The 23,499-nt window shown below is 47.3% G+C and overlaps 22 non-coding genes and 4 pseudogenes across 22 annotated transcripts; 5 read left to right on the plus strand and 21 right to left on the minus strand.

Moving 5' to 3' along the window:
- Window positions 1-966: 966 nt before the first annotated feature.
- Window positions 967-1,130, minus strand: LOC135020410 (U1 spliceosomal RNA). Its single transcript, XR_010217838.1, has one exon. It is a non-coding gene; the product is annotated as a U1 spliceosomal RNA (small nuclear RNA).
- Window positions 1,131-1,784: 654 nt separating this feature from the next.
- On the minus strand, window positions 1,785-1,947 carry LOC135020574 (U1 spliceosomal RNA). Its single transcript, XR_010217987.1, has one exon. It is a non-coding gene; the product is annotated as a U1 spliceosomal RNA (small nuclear RNA).
- A 152-nt stretch (window positions 1,948-2,099) lies between these two features.
- LOC135020478 (U1 spliceosomal RNA) lies at window positions 2,100-2,263 on the minus strand. The gene has a single exon (XR_010217903.1). It is a non-coding gene; the product is annotated as a U1 spliceosomal RNA (small nuclear RNA).
- Window positions 2,264-2,937: 674 nt separating this feature from the next.
- LOC135020669 (U1 spliceosomal RNA) lies at window positions 2,938-3,100 on the minus strand. Its single transcript, XR_010218040.1, has one exon. It is a non-coding gene; the product is annotated as a U1 spliceosomal RNA (small nuclear RNA).
- A 152-nt stretch (window positions 3,101-3,252) lies between these two features.
- On the minus strand, window positions 3,253-3,416 carry LOC135020437 (U1 spliceosomal RNA). The gene has a single exon (XR_010217865.1). It is a non-coding gene; the product is annotated as a U1 spliceosomal RNA (small nuclear RNA).
- A 691-nt stretch (window positions 3,417-4,107) lies between these two features.
- LOC135020551 (U1 spliceosomal RNA) lies at window positions 4,108-4,249 on the minus strand (annotated as a pseudogene).
- A 152-nt stretch (window positions 4,250-4,401) lies between these two features.
- LOC135020758 (U1 spliceosomal RNA) lies at window positions 4,402-4,565 on the minus strand. Its single transcript, XR_010218111.1, has one exon. It is a non-coding gene; the product is annotated as a U1 spliceosomal RNA (small nuclear RNA).
- A 6,763-nt stretch (window positions 4,566-11,328) lies between these two features.
- Window positions 11,329-11,444, minus strand: LOC135020739 (U5 spliceosomal RNA). Its single transcript, XR_010218093.1, has one exon. It is a non-coding gene; the product is annotated as a U5 spliceosomal RNA (small nuclear RNA).
- A 275-nt stretch (window positions 11,445-11,719) lies between these two features.
- LOC135020730 (U5 spliceosomal RNA) lies at window positions 11,720-11,835 on the minus strand. The gene has a single exon (XR_010218083.1). It is a non-coding gene; the product is annotated as a U5 spliceosomal RNA (small nuclear RNA).
- Window positions 11,836-12,109: 274 nt separating this feature from the next.
- LOC135020717 (U5 spliceosomal RNA) lies at window positions 12,110-12,225 on the minus strand. The gene has a single exon (XR_010218071.1). It is a non-coding gene; the product is annotated as a U5 spliceosomal RNA (small nuclear RNA).
- Window positions 12,226-12,511: 286 nt separating this feature from the next.
- Window positions 12,512-12,627, minus strand: LOC135020706 (U5 spliceosomal RNA). The gene has a single exon (XR_010218060.1). It is a non-coding gene; the product is annotated as a U5 spliceosomal RNA (small nuclear RNA).
- A 270-nt stretch (window positions 12,628-12,897) lies between these two features.
- Window positions 12,898-13,013, minus strand: LOC135020719 (U5 spliceosomal RNA). The gene has a single exon (XR_010218073.1). It is a non-coding gene; the product is annotated as a U5 spliceosomal RNA (small nuclear RNA).
- Window positions 13,014-13,157: 144 nt separating this feature from the next.
- On the plus strand, window positions 13,158-13,320 carry LOC135020569 (U1 spliceosomal RNA). Its single transcript, XR_010217982.1, has one exon. It is a non-coding gene; the product is annotated as a U1 spliceosomal RNA (small nuclear RNA).
- A 671-nt stretch (window positions 13,321-13,991) lies between these two features.
- LOC135020411 (U1 spliceosomal RNA) lies at window positions 13,992-14,155 on the plus strand. Its single transcript, XR_010217839.1, has one exon. It is a non-coding gene; the product is annotated as a U1 spliceosomal RNA (small nuclear RNA).
- Window positions 14,156-14,307: 152 nt separating this feature from the next.
- LOC135020666 (U1 spliceosomal RNA) lies at window positions 14,308-14,470 on the plus strand. The gene has a single exon (XR_010218039.1). It is a non-coding gene; the product is annotated as a U1 spliceosomal RNA (small nuclear RNA).
- Window positions 14,471-15,085: 615 nt separating this feature from the next.
- On the plus strand, window positions 15,086-15,249 carry LOC135020368 (U1 spliceosomal RNA). Its single transcript, XR_010217798.1, has one exon. It is a non-coding gene; the product is annotated as a U1 spliceosomal RNA (small nuclear RNA).
- A 152-nt stretch (window positions 15,250-15,401) lies between these two features.
- Window positions 15,402-15,544, plus strand: LOC135020597 (U1 spliceosomal RNA; annotated as a pseudogene).
- A 447-nt stretch (window positions 15,545-15,991) lies between these two features.
- On the minus strand, window positions 15,992-16,154 carry LOC135020538 (U1 spliceosomal RNA). The gene has a single exon (XR_010217962.1). It is a non-coding gene; the product is annotated as a U1 spliceosomal RNA (small nuclear RNA).
- A 152-nt stretch (window positions 16,155-16,306) lies between these two features.
- Window positions 16,307-16,470, minus strand: LOC135020412 (U1 spliceosomal RNA). The gene has a single exon (XR_010217840.1). It is a non-coding gene; the product is annotated as a U1 spliceosomal RNA (small nuclear RNA).
- Window positions 16,471-17,168: 698 nt separating this feature from the next.
- LOC135020613 (U1 spliceosomal RNA) lies at window positions 17,169-17,304 on the minus strand (annotated as a pseudogene).
- A 152-nt stretch (window positions 17,305-17,456) lies between these two features.
- Window positions 17,457-17,620, minus strand: LOC135020464 (U1 spliceosomal RNA). Its single transcript, XR_010217892.1, has one exon. It is a non-coding gene; the product is annotated as a U1 spliceosomal RNA (small nuclear RNA).
- A 3,239-nt stretch (window positions 17,621-20,859) lies between these two features.
- On the minus strand, window positions 20,860-21,023 carry LOC135020472 (U1 spliceosomal RNA). The gene has a single exon (XR_010217898.1). It is a non-coding gene; the product is annotated as a U1 spliceosomal RNA (small nuclear RNA).
- A 670-nt stretch (window positions 21,024-21,693) lies between these two features.
- LOC135020685 (U1 spliceosomal RNA) lies at window positions 21,694-21,856 on the minus strand. Its single transcript, XR_010218048.1, has one exon. It is a non-coding gene; the product is annotated as a U1 spliceosomal RNA (small nuclear RNA).
- A 152-nt stretch (window positions 21,857-22,008) lies between these two features.
- On the minus strand, window positions 22,009-22,172 carry LOC135020432 (U1 spliceosomal RNA). Its single transcript, XR_010217860.1, has one exon. It is a non-coding gene; the product is annotated as a U1 spliceosomal RNA (small nuclear RNA).
- Window positions 22,173-22,867: 695 nt separating this feature from the next.
- Window positions 22,868-23,009, minus strand: LOC135020653 (U1 spliceosomal RNA; annotated as a pseudogene).
- Window positions 23,010-23,161: 152 nt separating this feature from the next.
- LOC135020402 (U1 spliceosomal RNA) lies at window positions 23,162-23,325 on the minus strand. Its single transcript, XR_010217830.1, has one exon. It is a non-coding gene; the product is annotated as a U1 spliceosomal RNA (small nuclear RNA).
- Between the last annotated feature and the right edge of the window lie 174 nt (window positions 23,326-23,499).

The following is a 23,499-nucleotide window of genomic DNA, read 5'->3' on the forward strand; positions in this document are numbered from 1 at the left end:
ACTCCACGTGGTTTACACTGGTCCGAGGCAGGCTCGGTTGTTCCCGCCTGACTCGGAAAACCTGAACAAGGGAAAATGTCATCATCCCGCTGTCGGATTCTCGCGAGATTCGGATTCCATATAAAGAGCTGCGCGTTGCCGCCATTTTTACTCGTGCATTGAAGAGAGAGCGGAGAGGACGTGGCTATGTTCTCTCAGTGGAAATCTCAATATCAGTGCTCAGTATCAGTGGATACTTATTGCTGCTCAGTAATACTAGTAGTGTGTCTCTCCTGCTCAGTGTCAGTTCTCAGTAGTATCCTCATCAGTGCTCAGTATCACTGCTCATTGTCTTGTGCTGCATTGTTGTGCTCAGCATACTACAGTACATTACTAATAGTCCAGTGCTGCATCTTGCTGCTCAGTGTCAGTTCTAGTATCCTCATCAGTGCTCACTATCACTGCTCATTGCATTGTGGTGTTCTGTATACTACAGTAACATAGTAATATAGTAACATATAGTAACATAGTTTTTGAGGTTGAATAGAGGCAAATTGCCCATCGTGTTCAACCTGTTTTAAGTTGTGATGATTCTACATACTTGCTGAATAATGTTTTATGACAAGTTAGCTACTACAACTCATGTTACCCCCGGATTAACCATGTTGATATTTTAAGTATTATAACCTTGGATAGCTTTTTCATTCAGAAATGTATCCATTCCTTTTTTAAATCCAATTACAGAGTCCGCCATTACCACCTTCCCTGGCAGGGAATTCCACATCCTGATTGCCCTAACAGTGAAGATCATAGTATCTCACCTGGCAGGTAAGTAGGAGTTGGGCCAGAGCTGTGGAGGATTGCTGCTCGGGCACCCCCTGTCAAGTGAAGGAGATCCAACTGAGGCAGCACAAGGGAACTCTCGAAAGAAGAACAAGGCTAGAGGAAGATCTGAGACAAAGAAATCTGACTTTTACCAGAGCTGACCAGAGGAAAGCACAAACACAGTCCCCCACTACCACAAATAATGCAGTCGAGTTTCCCACATTTGGGGAAATCACAGGGGTCAGCATACCCAGAATGCAATGAATGAACCTCACCCTGGGAGAACAATCTTCATGACCATGGTATCGCCTATGCAAAATAAGTATGATTTGGGATAGGGCTGGGGAGGGCCGCTGCTCAGGCACATCTCTGTCAAGTATAGGAGATTCAACTGAGGCAGCACAAGGGAACTCTCATCTGGGGACAACAACTGCAGGGAGAACACATATTTTCAGATGAACATGGGAGGGCAGAAGGCTGCCTAATACTGAAGCACCCCAAACAACAAACCAAATGCAACAACTAGTACAAGCATTCCTGGGGGAAGTTCTGCAGAAGACGGATTTGCATACGGTGATGTCATCCAAGCAGTGGGCCAAAGTTGGCTGGAACCCTCATCTGCATATGAAAAGAGAAAAGGGGTATGCAGGGCATGGCGGCCTTTTGCGGCGCTTGGATGACCCTTAGTTCGCATTAAACACCCCCACCCTCCTACGGTGTGGGGCTCATGTTGACAATGCCCCAGCCCCTGAAGCATTCAAGCTGATTTCTTACAGCAGCTTGGCACTGTAACAGCTCCAGAGCTGCTCTGTAAGGCAAGTAAAAGGGTGTGTAGTTTGCATTGTGCATTGGAAGGCACAAAGTAAGCAGACAGGAGGATAAGTCAGGATAGTACACAAGGGTATAAAAGGGAGGGGCTCAAGAAAAAAGAAGTGGAAACAGACAGCAAACTAGGCTGGAGAGAGACCTGAGACAAAGAGATCTGAATTATACGAGATCCGACCAGGGGAAACACAAATTATGCAGTCAAGTTTCCCACATTTGGGGAAATCGCAGGGGCAGCACACCCAGAGTGCAATGGGTGAGCCTTGCCCTGAGAGAAGCACCTTCATGATCATAGTATCTCACCTGGCAGGTAAGAAGGTGTTGGGCTTGAGCTGGGGAGGGTCGCTGCTCGGGCACCCCCCTGTCAAGTGAAGGAGATCCAACTGAGGCAGCACAAGGGAACTCTCGAAAGAAGAACAAGGCTAGAGGAAGATCTGAAACAAAGAAATCTGACTTTTACCAGAGCTGACCAGAGGAAAACACAAACACAGTCCCCCACTACCACAAATAATGCAGTCGAGTTACCCACATTTTGGGAAATCACAGGGGTCAGCATACCCAGAATGCAATGAATGAACCTCACCCTGGGAGAATAATCTTCATGACCATGGTATCTCCTATGCAAAATAAGTATGATTTGGGATAGGGCTGGGGAGGGCCGCTGCTCAGGCACATCTCTGTCAAGTAAAGGAGATTCAACTGAGGCAGCACAAGGGAACTCTCATCTGGGGACAACAACTGCAGGGAGAACACATATTTTCAGATGAACATGGGAGGGCAGAAGGCTGCCTAATACTGAAGCACCCCCAAACAACAAACCAAATGCAACAACTAGTGCAAGCATTCCTGGGGGAAGGCCTGCCGCAGATGGATTTGCATATGGTGATGTCATCCAAGCAGTGGGTCAAAGTTGGCTTCAACCCTCGTCTGCATATGAAAAGAGAAAAGGGGCGTGCAGGGCATGGCGGCCTTTTGTGGCGGTTGGATGACCCTTAGTTTGCATTAAACACCCCCACCCTCCTTCGGTGTTGGTCTCATGTTGGCCATGCCCCAGCCCCTGAAGCATTCAAGCTGATTTCTTGCAGCAGCTTGGCACTGTAACAGCTCCAGAGCTGCTCTGTAAGGCAAGTAAAAGGGTGTGGGCCCTGCAGCACTACCTGTAGTTTGCATTGTGCATTGGAAGGCACAAAGTAAGCAGAGAGGAGGAGAAGTCAGGATAGTGCACAAGGGTATAAAAGGGAGGGGCTCAAGAAAAAAGAAGTGGAAACAGACAGCAAACTAGGCTGTAGAGAGACCTGAGACAAAGAGATCTGAATTATACGAGAGCCGACCAGGGGAAACACAAATTCTGCTGTCAAGTTTCCCACATTTGGGGAAATCGCAGGGGCAGCACACCCAGAGTGCAATGGGTGAGCCTTGCCCTGGGAAAAGCACCTTCATGATCATAGTATCACACCTGGCAGGTAAGTAGGAGTTGGGCTAGAGCTGGGGAGGGTCGCTGCTCGGGCACATCCCTGTCAAGTGAAGGAGATCCAACTGAGGCAGCACAAGGGAACTCTCGAAAGAAGAACAAGGCTAGAGGAAGATCTGAGACAAAGAAATCTGACTTTTACCAGAGCTGACCAGAGGAAAGCACAAACACAGTCCCCCACTACCACAAATAATGCAGTTGAGTTTCCCACATTTGGGGAAATCACAGGGGTCAGCATACCCAGAATGCAATTAATGAACCTAACCCTGGGAGAACAATCTTCATGACCATGGTATCTCCTATGCAAAATAAGTATGATTTGGGATAGGGCTGGGGAGGGCCGCTGCTCAGGCACATCTCTGTCAAGTAAAGGAGATTCAACTGAGGCAGCACAAGGGAACTCTCATCTGGGGACAACAACTGCAGGGAGAACACATATTTTCAGATGAACATGGGAGGGCAGAATGCTGCCTAATACTGAAGCACCCCCAAACAACAAACCAAATGCAACAACTAGTGCAAGCATTCCTGGGGGAAGGCCTGCAGCAGATGGATTTGAATATGGTGATGTCATCCAAGCAGTGGGTCAAAGTTGGCTTCAACCCTCGTCTGCATATGAAAAGAATAAAGGGGTGTGCAGGGCATGGCGGCCTTTTGCAGCGCTTGGATGACCCCTAGTTCGCATTAAACACCTCCACCCTCCTTCGGTGTGGGGCTCATGTTGGCTATGCCCCAGCCCCTGGAGCATTCAAGCTGATTTCTTGCAGCAGCTGGGCACTGTAACAGCTCCAGAGCTGCTCTGTAAAGCAAGTAAAAGGGTGTGGGCCCTGCAGCACTACCTGTAGTTTGCATTGTGCGTTGGAAGGCACAAAGTAAGCAGACGGGAGAAGTCAGGATAGTGCACAAGGGTATAGAAGGGAGGGGCTCAAGAAAAAGTAGTGGAAACAGACAGCAAACTAGGCTGGAGAGCGACCTGAGACAAAGAGATCTGAATTATATGAGAGCCGACCAGGGGAAACACAAATTATGCAGTCAAGTTTCCCACATTTGGGGAAATCGCAGGGGCAGCACACCCAGAGTGCAATGGGTGAGCCTTGCCCTGGGAGAAGCATCTTCATGATCATAGTATCTCACCTGGCAGGTAAGTAGGAGTTGGGCTAGAGCTGGGGAGGGTCGCTGCTCGGGCACCCCCCTGTCAAGTGAAGGAGATCCAACTGAGGCAGCACAAGGGAACTCTCGAAAGAAGAACAAGGCTAGAGGAAGATCTGAGACAAAGAAATCTGACTTTTACCAGAGCTGACCAGAGGAAAGCACAAACACAGTCCCCCACTACCACAAATAATGCAGTTGAGTTTCCCACATTTGGGGAAATCACAGGGGTCAGCATACCCAGAATGCAATGAATGAACCTAACCCTGGGAGAACAATCTTCATGACCATGGTATCTCCTATGCAAAATAAGTATGATTTGGGATAGGGCTGGGGAGGGCCGCTGCTCAGGCACATCTCTGTCAAGTAAAGGAGATTCAACTGAGGCAGCACAAGGGAACTCTCATCTGGGGACAACAACTGCAGGGAGAACACATATTTTCAGATGAACATGGGAGGGCAGAAGGCTGCCTAATACTGAAGCACCCCCAAACAACAAACCAAATGCAACAACTAGTGCAAGCATTCCTGGGGGAAGGCCTGCCGCAGATGGATTTGCATATGGTGATGTCATCCAAGCAGTGGGTCAAAGTTGGTTCAAACACCTTTGCAAAGTTCTATAAGTTTGATACCCTGGCTGAGGAGGACCTCCTGTTTGCTCAATCGGTGCTGCAGAGTCATCCGCACTCTCCTGCCCGTTTGGGAGCTTTGGTATAATCCCCATGGTCCTTACGGAGTCCCCAGCATCCTCTAGGACGTAAGAGAAAATAAGATTTTAAACCTACCGGTAAATCTTTTTCTCGTAGTCCGTAGAGGATGCTGGGTGCCCGTCCCAAGTGCGGTCTACTTCTGCAAGACTTGTATATAGTTATTGCTTACAAAAGGGTTATATGTTAGTTTTCATCGGTCTTGGACTGATGCTATGTTGTTTTCATACTGTTAACTGGGTAGTATATCACAAGTTATACGGTGTGATTGGTGTGGCTGGTATGAATCTTGACCTTGGATTAACAAAAATCCTTTCCTCGTACTGTCCGTCTCCTCTGGGCACAGTTTCTCTAACTGAGGTATGGAGGAGGGGCATAGAGGGAGGAGCCAGTGCACACCCAGATCTAAAGTCTTTCTTAAAGTGCCCATGTCTGCTGCGGAGCCCGTCTATCCCCCATGGTCCTTACGGAGTCCCCATCATCCTCTACGGACTACGAGAAAAAAAAATTACCGGTAGGTTTAAAATTTTATTTTTTTCTCTGCAACCCACTGCTAAATTGTGCTTCCTAGCTGTTTTTTATAAAATCACTTAATTAAATCTAACTCTGATTACGTCAGAGAAGGCCAGGTACCCTACACCATAAGAGGGGGTTTGAAATTTTGACTTGTCTACTTAAAGATCACCAAAATCTGATGACAAGGTCAATTACATCCCTGGGTGGGATTGAACCACCAACCTTTTGGTTAATAGCCCATGTAAGTGCAAGAAATCCTGAAGCACTCACTCATCATGGGAATGTACCAATGTGTTTCTTACAAAAATTCTCCAGATTATTGACTTTTTAAAGTTTTTCTAGGAAACGTTCTAGATGAATGATTATTAGCCTTTGTCAGTATTGACTTTTGCAAGGTGTCTCTGTGGCGCAATCGGTTAGCATGTTTGGCTATTAACCAAAAGGTTGGTGGTTCAATCCCACCCAGGGATGTAATTGACCTTGTAATCAGATTTTGGTGATCTTTAAGTAGACAAGTCAAAATTTCAAAAAAAAACCTTATGGTGTAGGGTACCTGGCCTTCTCTGATGTAATCAGAGTTAGATTTGATTAAGTGATTTTATAAAAAAAACAGCTAGGAAGCACAATTTAGCAGTGGGTTGCAGAGAAAAAAAAATATGCTGGCAGAAAAGTCCAATTGAGTGATTAAACAGCTCTTCATTTTCTGATTTTATGTTTATGCTAACAAATTTGCTCTCTGAAAAGTGTCCACAAAGCCAAGTCTCTGATTAACACCTTTGTAGGAATGGTTTTTCACCTATTACTGAAATAAACTTGCTTCATTGGAAAGGCATCAAAGATGCATCCTCATTTCAATGTCTACTGAAATAATACAGGTTGACACCAGGAAACGTCACTGCATCCTTGCTGCTTCCTCACGGGGAAGTCTGTTTAATGTGAAAACAAGGTGATATCTAATCAGCACACAGGTAAGGAATTAAGAAAATCTTTCTTTATGGGTGAAGATGTTTCTCACAAATTGTTGTCCCAATGCATCATTGAAATTCAAGATGGAAGATGATTTTCATATATCACTTGTACATTTTGCATTGCTCTTCTGGTGACAATGTAGTTTGTTTTTGTCAATTACCATTTCAGTAATAGGGTAAAAAAAATTAAGTGGATTTTTTAAAGAAAACAATGCTGTCAATATACTATTAAAACAAATTAAAATGATAAAAGTTATTGTACTTTAAGTAAAAATAAAAGAGCCAAAATATCAATCCCAGTTTTTGATTACTTTAATTATAAAAAAAAAATGCACATAGCAGAGGATAGTTTCGATCAATCGACCTCTGGGTAATGGGCCCAGCATGCTTCCATTGCACTACTCTGCTGCTCATGGAAGTGTAAGAGATCCTGAAGACTAAATTGATTAAAGGCCTAAAAGTACTGGACTATAAGGAAAGACTTACTAGGCTGAATATTTATACACTAGAAAAGAGGTGCCTAAGAGGAGATATTATTAATATCTTCAAATATGTAAAGATACATAACAAAGAGTTATCAGAGGAATTATTTATTAAAAGAACACGTGGTCACTCGCTGCGACTGGAGGAAAGTTCAGAACGCAATGGAGGAAAGGTTTCTTCACTGTTAGGGCAATCAGGATGTGGAATTCCCTGCCAGGGAAGGTGGTAATGGCGGACTCTGTAATTGGATTTAAAAAAGGAATGGATACATTTCTGAATGAAAAAGCTATCCAAGGTTATAATACTTAAAATATCAACATGGTTAATCCGGGGGTAACATGAGTTATAGTAGCTAACTAGTCATAAAACATTATTCAGCAAGTATGTAGAATCATCACAACTTAAAACAGGTTGAACACGATGGGCAATTTGCCTCTATTCAACCTCAAAAACTATGTTACTATATTACTATGTTATTGTAGTATACAGAACACCACAATGCAATGAGCAGTGATAGTGAGCACTGATGAGGATACTAGAACTGACACTGAGCAGCAAGATGCAGCACTGGACTATTAGTAATGTACTGTAGTATGCTGAGCACCACAATGCAGCACAAGACAATGAGCAGTGATACTGAGCACTGATGAGGATACTACTGAGAACTGACACTGAGCAGGAGAGACACACTACTAGTTTTACTGAGCAGCAATAAGTAACCACTGATACTGAGCACTGATATTGAGATTTCCACTGAGAGAACATAGCCACGTCCTCTCCGCTCTCTCTTCAATGCACGAGTAAAAATGGCAGCAACGCGCAGCTCTTTATATGGAATCCGAATCTCGCGAGAATCCGACAGCGGGATGATGACATTTTCCCTTGTTCAGGTTTTCCGAGTCAGGCGGGAACAACCGAGCCTGCCTCGGACCAGTGTAAACCACGTGGAGTTCGTGGGGAATTCGGTTCTCGGAGAACCGAACCCGCTCCTCTCTACCTTATACCCATCAATTTTTTTATTTTCAATCTAAGCCCCTGCAGTTTTCTGTAAGCATCTGCTTCGCTATGATGATCAACAAGTCACAAGGGCAAACACTCAGGGTTTGAGGCGTAGATCTTAGGACCAGCTGCTACAAGCATGGCAGAGGTGTCACTATCACTGGTGACACCCAGAGAGGTGGCGAGGGAGATTGTAATGCAGTGCGCGCAGATAAGCAGCGCAATGGTAAAAAGGAGGCATGGTTTCATAGGTAGGGGCGTGGCCTGGTGGCCTGAATCTACATTTTGTTGCTCCGGGTGTCCCGGGGGTTGGGGGCTGCACCCGGGGACTAGTGTGTGAGCGGTGCTGGCTCCTGCACAGTGACAGGGCATGGCCACCCAGCATGACGCCTCCCTTCTTGACCATGCTGTAATTGCAGTCGCACTGCAGTTCAGCGTGATCATAAAAAATGGTGTAGGCTCCTGCTGGTGCAGACTGTATGTGCGCGCAGGAAGCCGCCACCATTTTTGTGATCACAGCGGCTGAATGTGATGTCATACAGCCGCTGTGACCACGCCCCCTGTGTCTCCTCCGTTGCAGACCCCATTTTGAAGCCTTGCCCCCGCACCGCTCCATCCCTGACTTGGAAATGGAGTGTTGCTGACCGACCTCTCCCCCCCTTCCCCGCCCCGATTGACAGGCAGAGGCGATCACATTCTCTGCGGGGTGCCGCAGAAAATGCAGGCACATGCGTATGCTCTTAGCAATTTTTGCAGTTGGATCGCTTATTGTGATTGCAATCCAACCTGAATCAGGCCCTATTACCTATCACAATGCGCTGCGGGCAGTACAAAATTGGGTTAATATAGGAGAAAAACCCCCAGACCTGTGCTCCTTAACTGTACCTGGTGGCTAGTGGAGCGGCTGCCCAGTAATCAGTGTCCACCGCAGTGCGCACACGGCCCACCCCCTACGGCCTCGCTCCCCTTCATCAGCGGCCTCGTGATCCGGAAGGGTGGTGTGTGTGTGACTGACCTTAGGATGAAACCGGAGCCTCCGCTGCAGTGACCCAGCAACCAGGGCACGGGAGTATATAGCGCCGCTGGGAGTGATGAAGCTGCAGTAAAGATGTCTATTAGACCTAGCCTGCTGCAGCCCTTGTAGATTCTCATAAAACAAGTTCTTCTTTTCTTGTCAAAATTAATAGCTAAGAATAGGCTGCCTGAGGCAGGCCCCTGTTAATTGGCCTGCTACTGAAGGCACCAACTACAAACTGAGCTCCCTGTTCATGGAAGCGGGGTTATAGAGGAGAATGCACTGAGCTTCTTGGGAACAGTCAAAAGCTTTGAGCCGGTTGGTGCCTCAGATCAAGATCCTACTCTACACCCCAATGTGAATCCTTGTGGAGTCCAGTGTACCCCACAGAAGAAATTAATGTGTCACACCCATTGGCAGCAACCTTAGAATAGCTGCTGACGGGCACAATTGAGAAAGGAAGGGGGGGGGACACATTTGAATCCAGCACATAGATGCAATTCAAATATGTAATTTGTACCTTCCTATTTTAAAATATAATGGATGAACCTCACCCTGTGAGAACAATCTTCATGATCAAGAGATCTAATATGTAAAATAAGTATGAGTTGGGATAGGGCTGGGGAGGGTGGCAGCTCGGGCAGCCCCTCCCCCGTCAAGTTAAGGAGATTCAACTGAGGAAGCACAAGGGAACTCTCGTCTGGGGACAACAACTGCAGGGAGACCACATCTTTTCAGATGAACATGGGAGGGCGGAAGGCTGCCTAATACTGAAGCACCATCAAATATCAAACCATATCCAACAACTAGTACAAGCATTCCTGGGGGAAGGTCTGCAGCAGACGGATTTGCATACGGTGATGTCATCCAAGCAGTGGGCCAAAGTTGGCTGGAACCCTCATCTGCATATAAAAAGAGAAAAGGGGCATGCAGGGCATGGCGGCCTTTTGCAGTGCTTGGATGACCCCTAGTTCGCATTAAACACCCCCACCCTCCTTTGGTGTGGGGCTCATGTTGGCCATGCCCCATCCCCTGAAGCATTCATGCTGATTTCTTGCAGCAGCTGGGCACTGTAACAGCTCCAGAGCTGCTCTGTAAGGCAAGTAAAAGGGTGTGGGCCCTGCAGCACCACCTGTAGTTCGCATTGTGCGTTGGAAGGCACAAAGTAAGCAGACGGGAGGAGAAGTCAGGATAGTACACAAGGGCATCCTTTTCTCTTAGTCCGTAGAGGATGCTGGGGTCACATTAAGAACCAAGGGGTATAGACGGGATCCGCAAGAGACATGGGCACTTTAAGACTTTCAAAGGGTGTGAACTGGCTCCTCCCTCTATGCCCCTCCTCCAGACTCCAGTTATAGGAACTGTGCCCAGGGAGACGGACATTTCGAGGAAAGGATTTATTGTTAAACTAAGGTGAGCATCTTACCAGCTCACACCTTAAGCATGCCGCAGAACGTGGCATTCAACAGAACACAAGCCAACGGCATGAACAATTGCAGCAAAAAGCTGACCAGAACCGTAACACAACATGTGTATAACCACAAGTAATAACTGCAGACACAGTATGGACTGGGACGGGTGCCCAGCATCCTCTACGTACTAAGAGAAAAGGATTTACCGGTAGGTATTAAAATCCTATTTTCTCATACGACCTAGAGGATGCTGGGGTCACATTAAGAACCATGGGGTTATACCAAAGCTCTTGAACGGGTGGGAGAGTGCGTACGACTCTGCAGCACCGAATGACCCAACTTGAGGTTATCATCAGCCAAGGTATCAAACTTGTAAAACTTAGCAAAAGTGTTTACTAAATAGCTGCTCGGCAAAGTTGCAATGCCGAGACTCCCCGACCAGCTGCCCAGGATGAACCCACCTTTCTAGTAGAATGGGTCTTCACCTAATTCAGTAACGGCAATCCTGCCGTGGAATGAGCATGCTGAATCTTACCACAGATCCAGCGCATAATGGTCTGCATGGAAGCAGGACACCCAATCATGTTGGGAGCATACAGGACAAACAGAGCCTCTGTTTTCCTAATCTGAACCGTTCTGGTGACATAAATTTTCAAAGTTCTGACCACAGCCAGAGACTTTGACTCAACGAAGGTGTCAGTGGCCAAAGGCACCATGTGGAAAGATGAACCACCTTCGGCAGAAATTGTTGACGTGTCCTCAATTCTGCTCTATCTTCATGAAAGATCAAATAAAGGCTCTTGTGATACTGCATGGTTAGTACTGTTTTCCATGTGCTCCCAGATCTTTCAAGCAAGTAGCATGGTCAAGAAAGTTCTGTTTGAAAAGAAACAAACATTTACTGTCATTGTTATGCAAATAAACTTACATTAAAGCTAACAAGAAAGCACACTCGTTCTGTTTTTAAACTGATAAAAGAAACCCCAATAATATGGGGCATGCAAAAATTGAGATAAAACTCAGTTTTGCTCCTCTCCACGGAAATCTTTAATAAAAGGCGAAATATTTGTTAGTTCTGAAGAGAAACCAGAGCATGACCAAGATTCCACCTGTCGCCTGAGTGCCATGCCAGCAGTTCTCATTCAGCTCAAAGTGAGCACCCAATTTGAATGAAAGAAAGCAGATTTCTCACCAGGCTTCCCCTTGCTATAAACATGGTTTGTACTCTTTTCCATGTGCTCCCAGATCTTTCAAACAATTAGTGTGGTCAAGAAAGTTCTGTTTGAAAAGAAACAAACATTTACTGTCATTTCTATGCAAATGAGCTTACATTAAAGCACACTCGTTCTATCTTTAAACCAATAAAATAAAACCCCAATAAGATGGGGCATGCAAAAATTGAGATAAAACTCAGTTTTGCTCCTCTCCACGGAAATCTTTAGTAAAAGGCGAAAGATTTGTTCGTTCTGAAGAGAAACCACAGCATGACCAAGATTCTACCTGTCGCCTGAGTGCCATGCCAGCAGTCCTCATTCAGCTCAAAGTGAGCACCCAATTTGAAAGAAAGAAAGCAGATTTCTCACCAGGCTTCCCCTTGCTATAAACATGGTTTGTACTCTTTTCCATGTGCTCCCAGATCTTTCAAGCAATTAGTATAGTCAAGAAAGTTCTGTTTGAAAAGAAACAAACATTTACTGTCATTTCTACGCAAATGAGCTTACATTAAAGCACACTCGTTCTATCTTTAAACTGATAAAAGAAACCCCAATAAGACGGGGCATGCAAAAATTGAGATAAAACTCAGTTTTGCTCCTCTCCACGGAAATCTTTAGTAAAAGGCAAAAGATTTGTTCGTTCTGAAGAGAAACCAGAGCATGACCAAGATTCCACCTGTCGCCTGAGTGCCATGCCAGCAGTCCTCATTCAGCTCAAAGTGAGCACCCAATTTGAAAGAAAGAAAGCAGATTTCTCACCAGGCTTCCCCTTGCTATAAGCATGGTTTGTACTCTTTTCCATGTGCTCCCAGATCTTTCAAGCAATTAGTATGGTCAAGAAAGTTCTGCTTGAAAAGAAACAGACATTTATTGTCATTGTTATGCAAATAAACTTACATTAAAGCTAACAAGAAAGCACACTCGTTCTGTCTTTAATCCGATAAAAGAAACCCCAATAATATGGGGCATGCAAAAATTGAGATAAAACTCAGTTTTGCTCCTCTCCACGGAAATCTTTAGTAAAAGGCGAAAGATTTGTTCGTTCTGAAGAGAAACCAGAGCATGACCAAGATTCCACCTGTCGCCTGAGTGCCGTGCCAGCAGTCCTCATTCAGATCAAAGTGAGCGCCCAATTTGAAAGAAAGCAGATTTCTCACCTGTCTTCTCCTTGCTATAAGCATGGTTTGTACTGTATTCCATGTGCTCCCAGATCTTTCAAGCAAGTAGCATGGTCAAGAAAGTTCTGTTTGAAAAGAAACAAACATTTACTGTCATTTCTATGCAAATGAGCTTACATTAAAGCACACTCATTCTATCTTTAAACCGATAAAAGAAACCCCAAAAACATGGGGCATGCAAAAATTGAGATAAAACTCGGTTTTGCTCCTCTCCACGGAAATCTTTAGTAAAAGGCGAAAGATTTGTTCGTTCTGAAGAGAAACCAGAGCATGACCAAGATTTTTATCTGAAAATATGTGTTCTCCCTGCAGTTGTTGTCCCCAGATGAGAGTTCCCTTGTGCTGCCTCAGTTGAATCTCCTTTACTTGACAGGGGGATGCTCGAGCAGCGACCCTCCCCAGCTCTAGCCCAACTCCTACTTACCTGCCAGGTGAGATACTATGATCATGAAGGTGCTTCTCCCAGGGCAAGGCTCACCCATTGCACTCTGGGTGTGCTGCTTCTGCGATTTCCCCAAATGTGGGAAACTTGACTGCATAATTTGTGTTTCCCCTGGTCGGCTCTCGTATAATTCAGATCTCTTTGTCTCAGGTCTCTCTCCAGCCTAGTTTGCTGTCTGTTTCTACTTCTCTTTTCTTGAGCCGCTCCCTTCTATGCCCTTGCGCACTATCCTGACTTCTCCCGTCTGCTTACTTCGTGCCTTCCAACGCACAATGCAAACTACAGGTAGTGCTGCAGGACCCACACCCTTTTACTTGCCTTACAGAGCGTCTCTGGAGCAGTTACAGTGCCCAGCTGCTGCAAGAAATCAGCTTGAATGCTTCAGGGGCTGGGGAATAGCCAACATGAGCCCCACACCGAAGGAGGGTGGAGGTGTGTAATGCGAACTAGGGGTCATCCAAGCGCCGCAAAAGGCCGCCATGCCCTGCACGCCCCTTGTCTCTTTTCATATGCAGACGAGGGTTGAAGCCAACTTTGACCCACTGTTTGGATGAAATCACCATATGCAAATCCATCTGCTGCAGGCCTTCCCCCAGGAATGCTTGCACTAGTTGTTGCATTTGGTTTGTTGTTTGGGGGTGCTTCAGTATTAGGCAGCCTTCTGCCCTCCCATGTTCATCTGAAAATATGTGTTCTCCCTGCAGTTGTTGTCCCCAGATGAGAGTTCCCTTGTGCTGCCTCAGTTGAATCTCCTTTACTTGACAGAGATGTGCCTGAGCAGCGGCCCTCCCCAGCCCTATCCCAAATCATACTTATTTTGCATAGGCGATACCATGGTCATGAAGATTGTTCTCCCAGGGTGAGGTTCATTCATTGCATTCTGGGTATGCTGACCCCTGTGATTTCCCCAAATGTGGGAAACTCGACTGCATTATTTGTGGTAGTGGGGGACTGTGTTTGTGCTTTCCTCTGGTCAGCTCTGGTAAAAATCAGATTTCTTTATCTCAGATCTTCCTCTAGCCTTGTTCTTCTTTCGAGAGTTCCCTTGTGCTGCCACAGTTGGATCTCTTTCACTTGACAGGGGGGTGCCCGAGCAGCGACCCTCCCCAGCTCTAGCCCAACTCCTACTTACCTGCCAGGTGAGATACTATGATCATGAAGGTGCTTCTCCCAGGGCAAGGCTCACCCATTGCACTCTGGTTGTGCTGCCCCTGTGAATTCCCCAAATGTGGGAAACTTGACTGCATAATTTGTGTTTCCCTTGGTCGGCTCTCGTATAATTCAGATCTCTTAGTCTCAGGTCTCTCTCCAGCCTAGTTTGCTGTCTGTTTCCACTTCTCTATTCTTAAGTGCCTTCCAATGCACAATGCAAACTACAGGTAGTGCTGCAGGGCCCACACCCTTTTACTTGCCGTACAGAGCAGCTCTGGAGCTGTTACAGTGCCCAGCTGCTGCAAGAAATCAGCTTGAATGCTTCAGGGGCTGGGGCATAGCCAACATGAGCCCCACACCGAAGGAGGGTGGGGGCGTTTAATGCGAACTAAGGGTCATCCAAGCGCCGCAAAAGGCCGCCATGCCCTGCATACCCCTTTTCTCTTTTCATATGCAGATGAGGGTTCCAGCCAACTTTGGCCCACTGCTTGGATGACATCACCGTATGCAAATCCGTCTTCTGCAGAACTTCCCCCAGGAATGCTTGTACTAGTTGTTGCATTTGGTTTGTTGTTTGGGGGTGCTTCAGTATTAGGCAGCCTTCTGCCCTCCCATGTTCATCTGAAAATATGTGTTCTCCCTGCAGTTGTTGTCCCCAGATGGGAGTTCCCTTGTGCTGCCTTAGTTGAATCTCCTTTACTTGACAGAGATGTGCCTGAGCAGCGGCCCTCCCCAGCCCTATCCCAAATCATACTTATTTTGCATAGGAGATACCATGGTCATGAAGATTGTTCTCCGAGGGTGAGGTTCATTCATTGCATTTTGGGTATGCTGACCCCTGTGATTTCCCCAAATGTGGGAAACTCGACTGCATTATTTGTGGTAGTGGGGGACTGTGTTTGTGCTTTCCTCTGGTCAGCTCTGGTAAAAGTCAGATTTCTTTGTCTCAGATTTTCCTCTAGCCTTGTTCTTCTTTCGAGAGTTCCCTTGTGCTGCCTCAGTTGGATCTCCTTCACTTGACAGGGGGGTACCCGAGCAGCAACCCTCCCCAGCTCTAGCCCAACTCCTACTTACCTGCCAGGTGAGATACTATGATCATGAAGGTGCTTCTCCCAGGGCAAGGCTCACCCATTGCACTCTGGGTGTGCTGCTCCTGCGATTTCCCCAAATGTGGGACACTTGACTGCATAATTTCTGGGGGAAGTTCTGCAGAAGACGGATTTGCATACGGTGATGTCATCCAAGCAGTGGGTCAAAGTTGGCTTCAACCCTCATCTGCATATGAAAAGAGAAAAGGGGCGTGCAGGGCATGGCGGCCTTTTGCGGTGCTTGGATGACCCCTAGTTCGCATTAAACACCTCCACCCTCCTTTGGTGTGGGGCTCATGTTGGCCATGCCCCATCCCCTGAAGCATTCAAGCTGATTTCTTGCAGCAGCTGGGCACTGTAACAGCTCCAGAGCTGCTCTGTAAGGCAAGTAAAAGGGTGTGGGCCCTGCAGCACTACCTGTAGTTTGCATTGTGCATTGGAAGGCACAAAGTAAGCAGACGGGAGGAGAAGTCAGGATAGTGCACAAGGGTATAGAAGGGAGCGGCTGAAGAAAAGAGAAGTGGAAACAGACAGCAAACTAGGCTGGAGAGAGACCTGAGACAAAGAGATCTGAATTATACGAGAGCCGACCAAGGGAAACACAAATTATGCAGTCAAGTTTCCCACATTTGGGGAAATCGCAGGGGCAGCACACCCAGAGTGCAATGGGTGAGCCTTGCCCTGGGAGAAGCACCTTCATGATCATAGTATCTCACCTGGCAGGTAAGTAGGAGTTGGGCTAGAGCTGGGGAGGGTCGCTGTTCGGGCACCCCCCTGTCAAGTGAAAGAGATCCAACTGAGGCAGCACAAGGGAACTCTCGAAAGAAGAACAAGGCTAGAGGAAGATCTGAGACAAAGAAATCTGACTTTTTCCAGAGCTGGCCAGAGGAAAGCACAAACACAGTCCCCCACTACCACAAATAATGCAGTCGAGTTTCCCACATTTGGGGAAATCACAGGGGTCAGCATACCCAGAATGCAATGAATGAACCTCACCCTGGGAGAACAATCTTCATGACCATGGTATCGCCTATGCAAAATAAGTATGATTTGGGATAGGGCTGGGGAGGGCCGCTGCTCAGGCACATCTCTGTCAAGTAAAGGAGATTCAACTGAGGCAGCGCAAGGGAACTCTCATCTGGGGACAACAACTGCAGGGAGAACACATATTTTCAGATGAACATGTGAGGGCAGAAGGCTGCCTAATACTGAAGCACCCCCAAACAACAAACCAAATGCAACAACTAGTGCAAGCATTCCTGGGGGAAGGCCTGCAGCAGATGGATTTGCATATGGTGATGTCATCCAAGCAGTGGGTCAAAGTTGGCTTCAACCCTCGTCTGCATATGAAAAGAGAAAAGGGGCGTGCAGGGCATGGCGGCCTTTTGCAGCGCTTGGATGACCCCTAGTTTGCATTACACACCTCCTCCCTCCTTCGGTGTGGGGCTCATGTTGGCTATGCCCCAGCCCCTGAAGCATTCAAGCTGATTTCTTGCAGCAGCTGGGCACTGTAACTGCTCCAGAGCTACTCTGTAAGACAAGTAAAAGGGTGTGGGCCCTGCAGCACTACCTGTAGTTCGCATTGTGCGTTGGAAGGCACGAAGTAAGCAGACGGGAGAAGTCAGGATAGTGCGCAAGGGCATAGAAGGGAGCGGCTCAAGAAAAGAGAAGTGGAAACAGACAGCAAACTAGGCTGGAGAGAGACCTGAGACAAAGAGATCTGAATTATACGAGAGCCGACGAGGGGAAACACAAATTATGCAGTCAAGTTTCCCACATTTGGGGAAATCGCAGGAGCAGCACACCCAGAGTGCAATGGTTGAGCCTTGCCCTGGGAGAAGCACCTTCATGATCATAGTATCTCACCTGGCAGGTAAGTAGGAGTTGGGCTAGAGCTGGGGAGGGTCGCTGCTCGGGTTCCCCCCTGTGAAGTGAAGGAGATCCAACTGAAGCAGCACCAGGGAACTCTCGAAAGAAGAACAAGGCTAGAGGAAGATCTGAGACAAAGAAATCTGACTTTTACCAGAGCTGACCAGAGGAAAGCACAAACACAGTCCCCCACTACCACAAATAATGCAGTCGAGTTTCCCACATTTGGGAAAATCACAGGGGTCAGCATACCCAGAATGCAATGAATGAACCTCACCCTGGGAGAACAATCTTCATGACCATGGTATCTCCTATGCAAAATAAGTATGATTTGGGATAGGGCTGGTGAGGGCCGCTGCTCAGGCACATCTCTGTCAAGTAAAGGAGATTCAACTGAGGCAGCACAAGGGAACTCTCATCTGGGGACAACAACTGCAGGGAGACCACATCTTTTCAGATGAACATGGGAGGGCGGAAGGCTGCCTAATACTGAAGCACCATCAAATATCAAACCATGGCCCTCATTCCGAGTTGATCGCTCGCAAGGCGATTTTAGCAGAGTTACACACGCTAAGCCGCCGCCTACTGGGAGTGAATCTTAGCTTCTTAAAATTGCGACCGATGTATTCGCAATATTGCGATTACAAACTACTTAGCAGTTTCAGAGTAGCTTCAGACTTACTCGGCATCTGCGATCAGTTCAGTGCTTGTCGTTCCTGGTTTGACGTCACAAACACTCCCAGAGTTCGCCCAGACACTCCCCCGTTTCTCCGGCCACTCCTGTGTTTTTTCCGGAAACTGTAGCGTTTTTTCCCACACGCCCATAAAACGGCCTGTTTCCGCCCAGTAACACCCATTTCCTGTCAATCACATTACGATCGCCGGAGCGAAGAAAAAGCCGTGAGTAAAAATACTTTCTTCATTGTAAAATTACTTGGCGCAGTCGCAGTGCGAATATTGCGCATGCGTACTAAGCAGAATTTCACTGCGATGCGATGAAATTTACAGAGCGAACGACTCGGAATGAGGGCCCATATGCAACAACTAGTACAAGCACTCCTGGGGGAAGGTCTGCAGCAGACGGATTTGCATACGGTGATGTAAATCCAAGCAGTGGGCCAAAGTTGACTGGAACCCTCATCTGCATATCAAAAGAGAAAAGGGGCATGCAGGGCATGGCGGCCTTTTGCAGTGCTTGGATGACCCCTAGTTCGCATTAAACACCCCCACCCTCCTTTGGTGTGGGGCTCATGTTGGCCATGCCCCATCCCCTGATGCATTCAAGCTGATTTCTTGCAGCAGCTGGGCACTGTAACAGCTCCAGAGCTGTTCTGTAAGGCAAGTAAAAGGGTGTGGGCCCTGCAGCACCACCTGTTGTTCGCATTGTGCGTTGGAAGGCACAAATTAAGCAGACGGGAGGAGAAGTCAGGATAGTGCGCAAGGGCATTCTTTTCTCTTAGTCCGGGGGCAAGGCTTCAAAATGGGGTCTGCAACGGAGGAGACACAGGGGGCGTGGTCACAGCAGCTTTTCTCTACAGTCTGCACCAGCAGGAGCCTACACCATTTTTTATGATCACGCTGAACTGCAGTGCGACTGCAATTACAGCATGGTCAAGAAGGGAGGCGTCATGCTGGGTGGCCATGCCCTGTCACTGTGCAGGAGCCAGCACCGCTCACACACTAGTCCCCGGGTGCAGCCCCCAACCCCCGGGACACCCGGAGCAACAAAATGTAGATTCAGGCCACCAGGCCACGCCCCTACCTATGAAACCATGCCTCCTTTTTACCATTGCGCTGTTTATCTGCGCGCACTGCATTACAATCTCCCTCGCCACCTCTCTGGGTGTCACCAGTGATAGTGACACCTCTGCCATGCTTGTAGCAGCTGGTCCTAAGATCTACGCCTCAAGCCCTGAGTGTTTGCCCTTGTGACTTGTTGATCATCATAGCGAAGCAGATGCTTACAGAAAACTGCAGGGGCTTAGATTGAAAATAAAAACAATTGATGGGTATAAGGTAGAGAGGAGCGGGTTCGGTTCTCCGAGAACCGAATTCCCCACGAACTCCACGTGGTTTACATTGGTCCGAGGCAGGCTCGGTTGTTCCTGCCTGACTCGGAAAACCTGAACAAGGGAAAATGTCATCATCCCGCTGTCAGATTCTCGTGAGATTCGGATTCCATATAAAGAGCTGCGCGTTGCTGCCATTTTTACTCGTGCATTGAAGAGAGAGCGGAGAGGACGTGGCTATGTTCTCTCAGTGGAAATCTCAATATCAGTGCTCAGTATCAGTGGTTACTTATTGCTGCTCAGTAATACTAGTAGTGTGTCTCTCCTGCTCAGTGTCAGTTCTCAGTAGTATCCTCATCAGTGCTCAGTATCACTGCTCATTGTCTTGTGCTGCATTGTGGTGCTCAGCATACTACAGTACATTACTAATAGTCCAGTGCTGCATCTTGCTGCTCAGTGTCAGTTCTAGTATCCTCATCAGTGCTCACTATCACTGCTCATTGCATTGTGGTGTTCTGTATACTACAGTAACATAGTAATATAGTATATATAGAGGAGCGGGTTCGGTTCTCCGAGAACCGAATTCCCGACGAACTCCACGTGGTTTACACTGGTCCGAGGCAGGCTCGGTTGTTCCCGCCTGACTCGGAAAACCTGAACAAGGGAAAATGTCATCATCCCGCTGTCGGATTCTCGTGAGATTCGGATTCCATATAAAGAGCTGCGCGTTGCCGCCATTTTTACTCGTGCATTGAAGAGAGAGCGGAGAGGACGTGGCTATGTTCTCTCAGTGGAAATCTCAATATCAGTGCTCAGTATCAGTGGTTACTTATTGCTGCTCAGTAATACTAGTAGTGTGTCTCTCCTGCTCAGTGTCAGTTCTCAGTAGTATCCTCATCAGTGCTCAGTATCACTGCTCATTGTCTTGTGCTGCATTGTGGTGCTCAGCATACTACAGTACATTACTAATAGTCCAGTGCTGCATCTTGCTGCTCAGTGTCAGTTCTAGTATCCTCATCAGTGCTCACTATCACTGCTCATTACATTGTGGTGTTCTGTATACTACAGTAACATAGTAATATAGTAACATATGGTAACATAGTTTTTGAGGTTGAATAGAGGCAAATTGCCCATCGTGTTCAACCTGTTTTAAGTTGTGATGATTCTACATACTTGCTGAATAATGTTTTATGACTAGTTAGCTACTATAACTCATGTTACCCCCGGATTAACCATGTTGATATTTTAAGTATTATAACCTTGGATAGCTTTTTCATTCAGAAATGTATCCATTCCTTTTTTAAATCCAATTACAGAGTCCGCCATTACCACCTTCCCTGGAAGGAATTCCACATCCTGATTGCCCTAACAGTGAAGATCATAGTATCTCACCTGGCAGGTAAGTAGGAGTTGGGCTAGAGCTGTGGAGGATTGCTGCTCGGGCACCCCCTGTCAAGTGAAGGAGATCCAACTGAGGCAGCACAAGGGAACTCTCGAAAGAAGAACAAGGCTAGAGGAAGATCTGAGACAAAGAAATCTGACTTTTACCAGAGCTGACCAGAGGAAAGCACAAACACAGTCCCCCACTACCACAAATAATGCAGTCGAGTTTCCCACATTTGGGGAAATCACAGGGGTCAGCATACCCAGAGTGCAATGAATGAACCTCACCCTGGGAGAACAATCTTCATGACCATGGTATCTCCTATGCAAAATAAGTATGATTTGGGATAGGGCTGGGGAGGGCCGCTGCTCAGGCACATCTCTGTCAAGTAAAGGAGATTCAACTGAGGCAGCACAAGGGAACTCTCATCTGGGGACAACAACTGCAGGGAGAACACATATTTTCAGATGAACATGGGAGGGCAGAAGGCTGCCTAATACTGAAGCACCCCCAAACAACAAACCAAATGCAACTACTAGTGCAAGCATTCCTGGGGGAAGGCCTGCAGCAGACGGATTTGCATATGGTGATGTCATCCAAGCAGTGGGTCAAAGTTGGCTTCAACCCTCGTCTGCATATGAAAATAAAAAAGGGGTGTGCAGGGCATGGCTGCCTTTTGCGGCGCTTGGATGACCCCTAGTTCGCATTAAACACCTCCACCCTCCTTCGGTGTGGGGCTCATGTTGGCTATGCCCCAGCCCCTGAAGCATTCAAGCTGATTTCTTGCAGCAGCTGGGCACTGTAACAGCTCCAGAGCTGCTCTGTAAAGCAAGTAAAAGGGTGTGGGCCCTGCAGCACTACCTGTAGTTTGCATTGTGCGTTGGAAGGCACAAAGTAAGCAGACGGGGAAGTCAGGATAGTGCACAAGGGCATAGAAGGGAGCGGCTCAAGAAAAGAGAAGTGGAAACAGACAGCAAACTAGGCTGGAGAGAGACCTGAGACAAAGAGATCTGAATTATACGAGAGCCGACCAGAGGAAACACAAATTATGTAATCAAGTGTCCCACATTTGGGGAAATCGTAGGAGCAGCACACCCAGAGTGCATTGGGTGAGCCTTGCCCTGGGAGAAGCACCTTCCTGATCATAGTATCTCACCTGGCAGGTAAGTAGGAGTTGGGCTAGAGCTGGGGAGGGTTGCTGCTCGGGTACCCCCCTGTCAAGTGAAGGAGATTCAACTGAGGCAGCACAAGGAAACTCTCGAAAAAAGAACAAGGCTAGATGAATATCTGAGACATAGAAATCTGACTTTTACCAGAGCTGACCAGAGGAAAGCACAAACACAGTCCCCCACTACAACAAATAATGCAGTCGAGTTTCCCACATTTGGGGAAATCACAGGGGTCAGCATACCCAGAATGCAATGAATGAACCTCACCCTGGGAGAACAATCTTCATGATAATGTTATCTCCTATGCAAAATAAGTATGATTTGGGATAGGGCTGGGGAGGGCCGCTGCTCAGGCACATCTCTGTCAAGTAAAGGAGATTCAACTGAGGCAGCACAAGGGAACTCTCATCTGGGGACAACAACTGCAGGGAGAACACATATTTTCAGATGAAAATGGGAGAGCAGAAGGCTGCCTAATACTGAAGCACCCCCAAACAACAAACCAAATGCAACAACTAGTACAAGCATTCCTGGGAAAAGGTCTGCAGAAGACGGATTTGCATACGGTGATGTCATCCAAGCAGTGGGACAAAGTTGGCTGGAACCCTCATCTGCATATGAAAAGAGAAAAGGGGTATGCAGGGCATGGCGGCCTTTTGCGGTGCTTGGATGACCCTTAGTTTGCATTAAACACCTCCACCCTCCGTCGGTGTGGGGCTCATGTTGGCTATGCCCCAGCCCCTGAAGCATTCAAGCTGATTTCTTGCAGCAGCTGGGCACTGTAACAGCTCCAGAGCTGCTCTGTAAGGCAAGTAAAAGGGTGTGGGCCCTGCAGCACTACCTGTAGTTTGCATTGTGCATTGGAAGGCACAAAGTAAGCAGACAGGAGGAGATGTCAGGATAGTCCACAAGGGTATAGAAGGGAGGGGCTTAAGAAAAAAGACGTGGAAACAGACAGCAAACTAGGCTGGATAGAGACCTGAGACAAAGAGATCTGAATTATATGAGAGCCGACCAGGGGAAACACAAATTATGCAGTCAAGTTTCCCACATTTGGGGAAATCGCAGGGGCAGCACACCCAGAGTGCATTGGGTGAGCCTTGCCCTGGGAGAAGCACCTACATGATCATAGTATCTCACCTGGCAGGTAAGTAGGAGTTGGGCTAGAGCTGGGGAGGGTCGCTGCTCGGGCACCCCCCTGTCAAGTGAAGGAGATCCAACTGAGGCAGCACAAGGGAACTCTCGAAAGAAGAACAAGGCTAGAGGAAGATCTGAGACAAAGAAATCTGACTTTTACCAGAGCTGACCAGAGGAAAGCACAAACACAGTCCCCCACTACCACAAATAATACAGTTGAGTTTCCCACATTTGGGGAAATCACAGGGGTCAGCATACCCAGAATGCAATGAATGAACCTCACCCTGGGAGAACAATCTTCATGACCATGGTATCTCCTATGCAAAATATGTATGATTTGGGATAGGGCTGGGAGGGCCGCTGCTCAGGCACATCTCTGTCAAGTAAAGGAGATTCAACTGAGGCAGCACAAGGGAACTCTCATCTGGGGACAACAACTGCAGGGAGAACACATATTTTCAGATGAACATGGGAGGGCAGAAGGCTGCCTAATACTGAAGCACCCCCA

This window comes from Pseudophryne corroboree, unplaced genomic scaffold (genome assembly GCF_028390025.1).
Source record: "Pseudophryne corroboree isolate aPseCor3 unplaced genomic scaffold, aPseCor3.hap2 scaffold_350, whole genome shotgun sequence".
Lineage (NCBI taxonomy): Eukaryota > Metazoa > Chordata > Amphibia > Anura > Myobatrachidae > Pseudophryne > Pseudophryne corroboree.